The 10489-nt window shown below is 36.7% G+C and overlaps 1 long non-coding RNA gene across 1 annotated transcript in view; it reads right to left on the bottom strand.

The window, feature by feature from the left end:
• Window positions 304–10489, bottom strand: part of LOC106507788 — a 58656-nt gene continuing 48470 nt past the window's right edge. Inside the window, exon 5 of the long non-coding RNA XR_002346696.1 lies at window positions 304–3077. This is a non-coding gene — a long non-coding RNA (uncharacterized LOC106507788). The remainder of the gene's footprint in view (window positions 3078–10489) is intronic.

The following is a 10489-nucleotide window of genomic DNA, read 5'->3' as shown; positions in this document are numbered from 1 at the left end:
GAATATATACCCACATAGTATTATATTACCAATAATATCTTTTCTGACCAAAAAAAAGGTAGTGCTACTCAAAATACCTGTTCTGGGCATTTATTTTTCATCTTTAAAATCCTGTTTTGGGGAGTTCCTGTTGTGGCACAGTGGTTAACGAATCCGACTAGGAACCATGAGGTTGTGGGTTCGGTCCCTGCCCTTGCTCAGTGGGTTAACGATCCGGCGTTGCCATGAGCTGTGGTGTAGGTTGCAGATGTGGCTTGGATCCCGCATTGCTGTGGCTCTGGCGTAGGCTGGTGGCTACAGCTCCGATTCGACCCCAGCCTGGGAACCTCCATGTGCTACGGGAGCGGCCCAAGAAATAGCAAAAAGACAAAAAATGAATAAATAAGATAAAATCTTGTTTTGAAATAAGAGAGGCAATTGTGTGTGAAAATTAATGTTAAGGAAATCTATGTAACATAGCAGCTGGAAGACTGAAAATTTTTTCTCTAACATTCTAATTTGTTGGTAGAATCTACTGAAATAACATTTAAAAAATAAAGCACATAGAAATACATCATTTCCTACATTTGAAATTTAGTACTGTCAACTGAAAAAAAAATGCACAACCTAAAATTTGAGATTTATGGTTTTTTTGATGGATTTGCTGAGGTAAGGGCAGAGCTAGGATGTACAGAAGTTTTTGCAACAAAAACTTCCAGGTAGTGAGAACATCAACTAATTAATGTTAATTAAGGAAAAATCACACATCTCAAGTTAATGAAGAGGAAGATAATAAGAGTCTGGGCCCATTGAAATCATTCCTTTGATATGCACCTCAACTATCTAGGGCCAATATTCTGTTTTTTTGTCCATCCTGAATTCCCTCAGGGTGCACAATCTATGATGACATTCTTTCCTCTTAACAAAATGTATTTCCATTCCTTATCCTTTCTTTTGCTGAAAACACCCGTCCTACTTTCCTTGCATACTGAGAAGTTTCTCTTGTTTATATTTAGTATCCTTAATTACCTATTATGATGTTAACCCTTAAAAACCTTAACCTCTAGTGAAAAATGACATGTAGCAAGTACTCATGAACTCTTTGTCATACCAGAGTTTACTGATTGGAATGTTTTATAACCTCTAGAAACATACATTGCCTCATAGCATAATTTCTTCTCAATGTGGTACAAGTGTCTAATAAACCCAAATTTATTTAGTATCCCTCTTGATGGAGACAAAAATAGGTAAATTTAGACTTATTGGGCAATTAATATTCTATCTTAATTACCTGGATATTCAATAAATTCCCAGCATTTAACTTAGGAAAACTTAAGTTAACAAAATATTTGGAGAAAATATTTTAAGATAGACATGTCCAAGACATAATTATTCCTAAAACGTTCACCTGAAAACTCATCTCATTTACCTTTACAACTTATAAAAATCACACCAAGTTAATATTTTTCTTGCTGACAAAATACAACAGAAATAACATGAACTTATTGACCTTCAATAAACCTAGATAAAATAAAGACATATCTGTATTGATTAAACCAACAAGCTTAAGCTAGCTTTAATATCAAATTTAATTTACTATTGAATGTGAACCTGAAATTCATTCTGGCCAGGTTCATTTTTGTTAAGTGCTTACTTTTAAGTCAATTAGCTCTTTTATACATTTAATTTTGATCACATTATCTGAAGATAGAGATAGATCCTACCACACAAACATATAAACATACAAAACTAAAGATTTCATAGCTTCACTTTAAAAATTCAGTTATTAATCAAGTATTACAACATAGATTTACTAGTTTATAAATAATAGCTGGAATAAGAAAATGTATCTGCTCAAATGACTAAGGCTTTACTATTTGTGGAAAAGACTTAAGCTATGTATTTGTCTTTGATAAACCCTTAAGAAGGTTACAAATCAGATTTGGGGCAAGGGAGCCTTTCCAGTGGTTTGAATTTAAGAATCCAACTGCAGTGGCTCAGGTTGCTACAGAGGCAGGAGTTCGATCACTAGCCCAGAGCAGTGGGTTAAAGGATCCAGAGTTGCCATACTGTGTTGTCTTGGATTCAATCTCTGGCTCAGGAACTTCTATACGCCATGGGTGCAGCCATTAAAAGAATTTTGTTTATTGTTTATTTTAAACTAAGGGAGTTAGGTTAACCTATATGTATAAAACCTTATGTATAAAATATTTTCTGCCTCTATGAACTTTTGTTCCTAAGTACCAATAAAACAGCTGTTTATAATGAAAGCTCTCTGAAGGATCCATCATCTGGCATTGACAATATACATCTTAATAGTGACTCAAACCAATAAGAGGTAAGAGGCACCTCTAAAAGAAAGTGGGAAGAATGCCTCCTAAACAGGACCAGAACATTTACCCCTCAAACCAGTCTAACTAAAGACCTTTGTTGTACAGGCTGCCTCAACAAAGGTTAGCACAACAAAAGGCTCCTGGGAGCTGGCAGTAAGACAAGAGACTGCTCTGAATTCCAGTCTGTTAGACTGGCTGCCAAATGTCTACCATATATCTATCTTCCAGAGGGCAGAGACCAAGTTTTCATAACACACACACAATATTCAAGAAGATCAGGTAGAGAATGTTGACATCTCAAAGGCATAGGGACAGATATGCAAGTTTCTCCTAGAAGTATTTTTGTTTAAGTTCAGATTTCTGAAAAGATGATTTATCAAGCTAGCTTTCTCTAACTTAACTGTATATGCAATAAAAGAGCCCTGTCTTATTCATTTTCAAGGCAAGTTTACCTTTAATCCCCAGTTAAGCAAGTACTTGTAAGTCTTGTATGTTCATAAACCTGGATGGGATATTAGTTGGGGGCTGGAAATTTGTCATTCCTTTCTCCTTTGAGAGCTTCATTCCCCATTATGAGGTCAATTTGTTGAGATAAAAGCGCTAGTGATGATCACATGGTGGGTCAATGTGCTGTTTGTGAGCTTAAGCCTTCTAGGTTTTACCTTAGAATCATTTCATTCTTCTTATAAGTCTCATTCTTCTTACAAGTCTCAGTTAAAGACCTGGGTGCTAGGATCACAGAGCAGCCAGCTCTTAGGAGCGTCCCTGGCAGAACAAATTTTCATTAAAATGAGTGGGTTTCTCTATAGGGATATCTGCACTGGATGAGGTCTTGCCTCCACCACTCTTGCAAGTTTCTCAGCTGCCCGAGAAAGCCATGCCAGTCAGGAGGAGATATCCCTTTTTTGGAGCTGAAAGCTCACCTGAGATATCTTCATTTTTGTTTTGAGAAACTTGATCCAAGTAGTGGATTCAAGTGAAAATTGCAGGCCAGTCTTCCACCTAATTACACAGTCTGACCTTACTAAGTATCCTTCAACTGAGGATAAGCCACTTAATGTTTACAGTGAGCAAAAATTTTCCCAGTGTCTTTCAACCAAGGAAAAATCAGGTACCTCTTCTTGACACCATTCCAAAGATAACCTACTCCTCCAGACAGGAGTTTAACAGCATGAATAAAACTTAGGATCATCAGCCAATAACAGGAGACCTGAGAACCTGAAGAGAGTCACCCAAATTTTTCTGGACTCTCAGAAGGTGGACCATCCCAAGAGGCTCTGCTGGTACCAGGCTCTGGATCCTCATAAGAGTTCAAGCAAAAGAGAGAAGTCTGCTCTGGGTCCTTCACTGGTCATCAAAACCATTAACTTCTCGACTTAAAACTTTAAGATTTATGTTTTATTTGGCAGATTTGCTGAGGAATTAAGCCTGGGAGAAAGACTCAGATAGCTCTGAAGGACCATTCCGAAGAGACAATGGAGGAGTTTTTGCCACAAAAAAACAGGTTCTTTGAATATCAAAAGATTGCTGTTAATTGAAGAAAACCCAAACATCTTGAGTTGATGAATTTATTAATTTTCTTTGCACAGTAAAATGAAAGAGTCCGGGAAAAGTAATATGCACCTTAACTATCTAGGGCTAGTATCCTGTTTTTTTCCCATCCTGGATCCCCTAAGAGTACACAGTCAAGGTCAACTGTGGTAGCTGAGGGCTGCAACATCTTTTGTCTATTGATATGGCAGGTGAGTTTCTTCATCTACAGTATGTATCATCTTTTATAAAGAAATTCAAATTAGTTACATAAGGTTAGAATTTAGAAAATTAAACCCCCCTTACTCCTGTCCCTCAGGGAAAATCATTGCTAATAAACATTTTTGGACTATATATAATACACATATGTATGTTGTATATTATAAAAAGAAATCATTGTCCATACTGTTATATAATTTTATACAAAAATGTACTACAGCCAGCAAAATTTTATTTTGTTGATATATTATAGATTGATCTACTTCTTTATTAGATATCAGTGTTAGTAAAAATGGCTGAAAGACCTAATAGTACTTAATGATTGCATGTATATCTTTGCTTATTTGTTTGAGTTCTCTCTTATCCTCATGCCCCCATATAATTTTTTGCCAAGCCAACAGTTTCTAACTTAAAAATACACTAGAAATACATTAGATTTCTCTTCACCATGTTCATATTCACTCACCACTTAACCTCAGCCTCCCAACCATTTACCCTGCTTTCACTGCTACACCTCCACGTGCAGCTCCAGTTTCACAGAGACCTCTTTGCCCTCTGCTCTTCAGGGTTTCTCTGTGTCAGCACTATTGCCATTATGGACTGAGTAATCCTCTGTTATTGATTGCTGTCCTAAGCCTTGTAGGATATTTGGCCGCATCCCTGGTTTCTAGTTTCTAATGCCAATAAAAGCTCTAACTATGATAACCAAAACTTTATATATTTCCAAATGTCCCTGGGGGCAAACTTTGGAACCACTGTGGATTTTGCTTCACATTCTGATAAAATGTCAGTTTTCACACACTTGCCCTAATCAAATCCATTTATTCAGCCTTAACACCCTGCTCTCTCAGGCCAGGCATCTCAGAGGTAGACAGGCAATAAATTATTTTTTATACTATTAACTCTAGAAGAAAGAACTGAGGAAAAAATATTGTTTTCAAACCAGGATTCACAGAGGTGGTTTGTAATAATAAAATCAGCTCTCCTTACCAATAAACTAATCCTAATGTCAAAATACTCTCACCAGTCTATCTTTTCTGATTATGGAATTGCATTTTAATAGACTGCTTTATTTAGTTAAAAATGGCTCATATTTTGTATTTCTAGTATATTCAGTAAAAGCAAGGAAGAGGTAAATTTGCAAATAGAAGTAGGTAATAGCATTTAATTTTCTTAGTCTATTACTGACAAAGTTTCCATGACAACTTATTAAAATCCCAGAATATTATGTTGCTTTCAAATCCAGATATGCTTATTCAATAAAAGCTTCTTAGCATAGTCATTTCTTCCTGATTATCAAGTAATTAGGATGATAGATGATTCAGGCTCATATAAACTTGTGATACATGAAATTCTATAAAAATTAGTTTTATGAAACCAACTATTCTGCTTATAAGAAGACTTATTGGTAATTTTACTTTATCATTAAAAATGTAGTTTTGCAACCAAATTTATCGTGAATGTATACATTCCTCACAAAACCACAGCATGGAACATTATGATCAAATTACTGAACACCAGAGACAAAAACAATTTTTAAAGCATAGATACAAGGAAAATGATAAGAACGCTCATCAAATTCTTGTAAGAAACCATGTAATTAAGAAGACAATGCAATGGCATCTAAACATGCTTAAAGGAAAGAAAAAAACGGTCAATGTAGAATTTTTTATCTTCTTTCATTTCTAGATAAATATGTTTTCAGAGAAAACTATGAGAAAATTAACTGCATTATAAAAAATACTAAAGGAAGTGAACAATATGCTGCTTCATAAACCAACTCTCAGTACATTTAGAAGAATTTAAATCATAGGGAGTAGGTTTTCTTGCTACAACTGAATTCTATTAAAAAAAAAACCACCTAGAAGTCCCGTCGTGGCTCAATGGCTAACAAATCTGACTAGGAACCATGAGGTTGCAGGTTTGATCCCTGGCCTCCCTCAGTGGGTTAAGGATCTGGCGTTGCCATGAGCTGTGGTGTAGGTTGTAGACGTGGCTCGGATCCTGTGTTGCTGTGGCTGTGGTGTAGGCCGGCAGCTACAGCTCTGATTAGACCCCTAGCCTAGGAACCTCCATATGCCATGGGAGTGGCCCTAGAAAAGGCATAAAGACCCAAAAAAAAAAAAAAAATCTACATGTAGAAAAATTCACACAGAACACCGAACACTGGCAGAAGAACTTAAACCTCTAAAAAGGCCAGGAAACCCTTCACATAACTGGGTAGAACAAAAGGAAAAAATAAGGGGAAAAAAAGGAATCGGGATAGGACCAGCACACCTGAAAGGAGCTGTGTAAGAGAAAAGGAATCTGCGTGGTGGGAGGCCACATAACTGACAGGGAGATCAGCCAGGAAGGAGGGGGAGCCTCAAAGCCTCAGAGAAAAGCACAACAGCCAGACTGAGGAGGGCAAAGCAGAGAGACACATGGACCATTAATACCACTGCCCAGAACACCAGCGCCTAAGACACTTGGGGGAGGTGTGCTGGCACTGAACTCAGGCTTCAGAGGTCAATTCCAGGGAGAAGGCTAGGGTTGGCTGTGTGGAAACAACCTGAGGGGCTAGGGAGCAGAACACCACAGCCAAGAGAGTTCAGGAGAAAGACTGGGCCTGCAGGAAAAGCAAGGTGCCATTCTTGGGGAGGGTGGGACCACCATAGAACTATCTTTCTTTGCACATGCATGACTAGAACAATCCAAAAAATTTATGTGGCACCATAAAAGATCCAGAATTGACAAAGCAATCCTGAGGGGAAAAAAACAAGTAGGAGGCATAACTCCCCCAGACTTCAGACAATATTACAAAGCTACAGTAATCAAGACAGTGTGGTACTGGTACAAAAACAGACCTACAGACCAATGGGACAGAATAGAAAGCCCATAATTAAACCCAGACACCTATGGCCAATTAATCTTCAACAAAGGAGGCAAGAATATAAAATGGGAAAAAGTCTCTTCAGCAAGTGGTGCTGGGAAAACTGGACAGCTGCATGTAAATCAATGAAACTAGAACATACCTTCACACCAAGAACAAAAATAAACTCAAAATGGTTTAAAGACTTAAACATAAGACATGACACCATAAAACACCTAGGAGAGAACATAGGATAAACTTTCTCTGATATAAGCCAAGCCAGTTTTTCTTAGGTCTGTCTCCCAAGACAAAAAAAATGGGATTTAATCAAACTATAAGTTTTGCACAACAAAGAAAACCATAAAAAAGTCCAAAAAGATAACCTACGGAATGGAAAAAAAAATAGCTGCAAATGATGTAACAGACAAGGGCTTAATCTCCAAAATATACCAAAAAATCACATAACAGCAAAAAATAAACAACCCAATTGAAAAACGGGCAGAATACCTGAGTAGACATTTTTCCAAAGAAGACATATGATGGCCAACAGGCACATGAAAAGATGATTAACATCATCACTAATTATTAAAGAATTGCAAATCAAAACTTCAATGAGGTATCATCTCATGCTGGTCAGAATGGCTATGAATAACAAATGCTGGAGTGTGTGTGGAGAAAAGGGAACACTCCTATGCTGTTGGTGGGAATGTAAACTGGTACAATCTCTGTGGAAAGTAGCATGGAAGTTCCTCATAAAACTATAGAACAAACATATGATCCAACAATCCCACTCCTGGGCATATATCCAGACAAAACTTTCTTTGAAAAAGATACATGCACCCCTATATTCACTGAAGCACTATTCACAATGGCCAAGATATGGAAACAACCAAATGTCGATCATCAGATGAGTGGATTAAGAAGATGTAGTACAGGAGTTTCCGTCGTGGTGCAGTGGTTAACGAATCCGACTAGGAACCATGAGGTTGCGGGTTCGGTCCCTGCCCTTGCTCAGTGGGTTAACGATCCGGCGTTGCCGTGAGCTGTCGTGTAGGTTGCAGACGCGGCTCGGATCCCACGTTGCTGTGGCTCTGGCATAGGCCGGTGGCTACAGCTCCAATTTGACCCCTAGCCTGGAACCTCCATATGCCGCAGGAGCGGCCCAAGAAATGCAAAAAAAAAAAAAAAAAAAAAAAAAAAAGATGTAGTACATATGCACAATAGAGTACTATTTGGCCCTAAAAAAAAGAACAAAATGATGCCATCTGGAGCAACATGGATGGAACTAGAAATTCTCATACTAAGTGAAGTACATCAGAATGAGAAAGACAAATACCATGTGATATCACTTACATCTGGAATCTAATATATGGCATAGATGAACATACCTACAGAATGGAAACACACTTACAGACATGGAGAGCAGATTTGTGGTTACCAAGGGGGAGGGAGTGAGATGGACTGGGAGTTTGGGGTTAGAGATGCAAACTATTACATTTAGAATGGATAAGCAATGAGATGCTGCTGTATAGTAGAGGGAACTATATCCAGTCACTGGTGATAGAACATGATAGATAAGAATGTGTGTGTGTATAACTGGGTCACTTTGCTGTACAGCAGAAATTGGCAGAATACTCTAAACCAATTATAATAAAAAATCTAAAAATAAAACATAGCTCAAGACACAATGAAAACACAACCATACAAAATCTACAGGATGCAGCAAAGCAATCCTAAGAATGAAATTTATAGTGATAGAGGTCTTCCTCAAAAACAGAAAAAAAAACAACCTCAAATAACCTAACTAACAGAAAAAGAACAAAAAGAAGCTAAAAGTCAGTAGAAGGAAGGAAGTAATAAAAACATAAAAGAAATAAAGATTAAATTTAAAAAATGGAAAAATCAGTGAAACCAAGAGCTGGTTTCTTGAAAGGATAAATAAAACTGGCAAACCTCTGGCCACCACACTCACCAAGAAGAAAACAGAAAAGTCAAACAAGATAAGAAATGAAAGTGGAGAAAAAACAACCAGTACTGTAGAAATGTCAAAAAAAAATCTGAATACTATAAATAGTTATATGCCAACAAAATGGTTAACCTAGAAGAAATGGATAAGTTTCTATAAACCTAATATATATAACCTACCAAAACTGAATCAAAAGGAACCAGATTATTGGATTATTAAGAGTGAAATAAAATCTGCAATTTAAAAACTCTCTGAAAACAAAAGTCCAGGATTGGATGATTTCACTGGGGAATTCTACCAAATAGGCAAAAAAGAAATTATACCAATCCTTCTCAAACTCTTCCTAAAGATAGACGAAGAAGGAATATACCCACAGTCATTCTATGAAGCCCGCATCATTCTGACACCAAAATCTGACAAAGACACTACCAAAAAAGAACAATACCAGGGAATATCTTTGATGAATATGGATGCAAAAATCTTCAACAAAATATTAACAAACCAAATCCAATAACACATAGAAAGAATCATACACCATGATCAAGTTGGATTTATCCAAGGGTCAGAAGGATGGTTCAATGTATGCAAATCAGTCAATGTGATACACCACATCAGCAAAAAGACAAAAAAATCACATGACCATATCAATAGATGCAGAAAAAGCATTTGACAAAATCCAACATCCATTCATGATAAAAACTCATTAAAATGAGCATAGAGGGAACATATCTTTTTTTTTTCCCCTTTTATTTTTTTTCTACTGTACAGCATGTTGACCCAGTTACACATACATGTATACATTCTTTTTTCTCACATTATCATGTTCCATCAGAAGTGACTAGACATAGTTCCCAGTGCTACACAGCAAGATCTCACTGATGCTTTTCAAAGAAAAAAGGCTCATGAAATAAATACAAGCTTGTCCTGTCTTCAAAATAAAAGTAAAGCAAAACAAAAAACAAAACAAAACATTTCTTGGCTTTATCATAAGCTTTTCTAAACATAATAAAAGCTATTTATAACAAACTTACAGGTAACATAATACTCAATGGTGAGAAGCTAAAGGCCTTCCCACTAAAACCTGTTAATAAGACAATTATACCCACTCTACTTCTGTTTAACATTGTATTGGAAGTCCTAGCCACAGCAATCAGAAAAGAAAAATAAAAGGTATTCAAATTGGAAGAGATAAAATTGTCATTATATGCAGATGATATGATACTATATATAGAAACCCCTAAAGACTACACAAAAGCTACTAGAACTGATAAAATCAGCAAGGTAGCAGGATACACGATTAACATACAGAAATCATGTACATTTCTTTACACTAACAATGAAATATCAGACACAGAAAGTAAAAAAACAATTCCTTTTAAAATCACATCCAAAAAATTACTTAGGAATAAATCTGACAAAGGCGGTGAAAGACATATGCTGAGAGCTATAAAACATTGATTGAAGAAAGGAAGATGATTTAAAGACATAGAAAACTGAAGTTTCCCCATTGGCCTAATGGGTTAAGGACCTGGCACTATCACTGCTGTACCTCAGGTCATTGCTGTAGCTCAGGTTCTATCCCTGGCCTGGGAACTTATACATGCTCTGGAT

This window comes from Sus scrofa, chromosome 8 (assembly GCF_000003025.6).
Source record: "Sus scrofa isolate TJ Tabasco breed Duroc chromosome 8, Sscrofa11.1, whole genome shotgun sequence".
Taxonomy (NCBI): domain Eukaryota; kingdom Metazoa; phylum Chordata; class Mammalia; order Artiodactyla; family Suidae; genus Sus; species Sus scrofa.
The sequence above is the reverse complement of the archived record's forward strand: the minus strand, read 5'-3'. Positions and strand labels throughout refer to the sequence as shown.